This window comes from Penaeus chinensis, chromosome 14 (genome assembly GCF_019202785.1).
Source record: "Penaeus chinensis breed Huanghai No. 1 chromosome 14, ASM1920278v2, whole genome shotgun sequence".
In the NCBI taxonomy this organism is placed as follows: Eukaryota; Metazoa; Arthropoda; class Malacostraca; order Decapoda; family Penaeidae; genus Penaeus; species Penaeus chinensis.
Window position 1 is genome coordinate 13,707,032 of NC_061832.1, and position 1,576 is coordinate 13,708,607.

General features: G+C 35.6%; 1 protein-coding gene across 1 annotated transcript in view; it reads right to left on the reverse strand.

Moving 5' to 3' along the window:
- Positions 1–223: 223 nt before the first annotated feature.
- Positions 224–1,576, reverse strand: part of LOC125032426 (prefoldin subunit 2-like) — a 10,535-nt gene continuing 9,182 nt past the window's right edge. Inside the window, exon 3 of the mRNA XM_047623548.1 lies at positions 224–1,576. This exon is cut by the window's right edge and continues 444 nt beyond it. The gene's annotated coding sequence lies outside the window, so the exon portion shown is untranslated.

The following is a 1,576-nucleotide window of genomic DNA, read 5'->3' on the forward strand; positions in this document are numbered from 1 at the left end:
AAGTCAGTCTTTCATCCTTTCAGCACGGTTCTCACTCCTTAGGAAGAGGATAGCAGAAGGGGTTGGAGAAGGGATGGAAACAAAAAAGCAGGAGGGGAAAAAAGACCATGTAAAATTAGTTGAGTCGAGAACTGAGTTCCAAGGCAGGGGAGTTCCCCATTTATTTAAGTAAATAAATGTCAATGAAACTATTTTTGAACACCAGGAAAAAGAAACCACAAACTGTATGATGGTAAGCTTTAAATGTAAAAGCATTTTGTGTTATTGTTCAAGGTCTGTGAGTAGCATATTCTTGCTTTCTTTCCGAAACGTCTTAAATATTATACAATCTGCAACCGATTATTTACAAATTAGGTTTATATTAATTACATACATTCACAGTAATGTTATTTTCAATTCTTTTAACATAACACACGTTTTTTTCAAGTTACAACTGATCAATAGTTGGGTTTACCACACAAAGGATCCAACATATCGAAAACCAAATTCATCTTTGGACTGACATCAATACCTCCGTGATTCTTATATCATCATTGATAATCTTTCGTTATTTTTACCCACTAGGAAGAAAATTTGTGTTTCAACCCTGAACAAACAGAACAATATTACTAAATCCTTTTAGTTACATGTATTGAAATCCCAGCCTGTGCAAAAAAAAATGAAAGAGAAAAAACAAAAATGCAATATTAAAGTACATTAAGTAAGAAGCAGTTTTTTGGGTTAGCCCTTTTAGGCACTGTGGCTGTCTATAATCAGCTAATATTTGAGAGGCATTAAGAACCACGAGGTACTGATGCCATACTCACATCCGACATGGAATTCTTCCCCAACTCCAACTGTGGGCCTCTCTTCTCTCACTGGAGATACAAAAGAGGACTAACGCAAGTCTTACGGTGATAAAACAATTTCTCATACCACAACAGATACAGTTCTGAGGTGATATGAATTGTAAAGCTTTTAAAGTTATGCAATCATCTTCTCCAAAATGGAACGAGTTTTTTTCAGGGTTCATAAATCTCTCGGACAGCTAAATTCACAATCTAATTTTATTCATCTTCTATTCCAACTGATACATCAAGACACTAATGATTACATGAATACTGTCAAAACTGAATCATGCTTGGCAAGGATATGTACTGAAAATATGCTAGATATGTTCACAAATAACCTGGCCTGAAGGAACATCAGGTAACACAATAAAACAAATGTAGCAACACAAAAAAGTTCCTCTTGGCAAAACCAATATAATTTGAGTAGGTTCTAATAAACATCTGCACAATCTGAAGCTTGAATCTGCACATTATAATTTACACAGGATAGGTGCGTAGAACAGGGACTTCCGAATCAAGCAATGGTATTTTCAATAAAAGCCTGAGTGAGGACACTTCATAGTTCTTGGCAGTGGTGGTGACATTGCCTATCCAGTAGCCTTGAAGAAAACTAGACAAATAAACTATTATCTTCTCTTGTGCACCAGGGGGCAGAAAATGGCAGTCAAAACTCAAATGAAAATTCTCCAGATTATATATCCTTCACAATTATGGATCACAAGGAACATCCTGCATGGATAATTCCA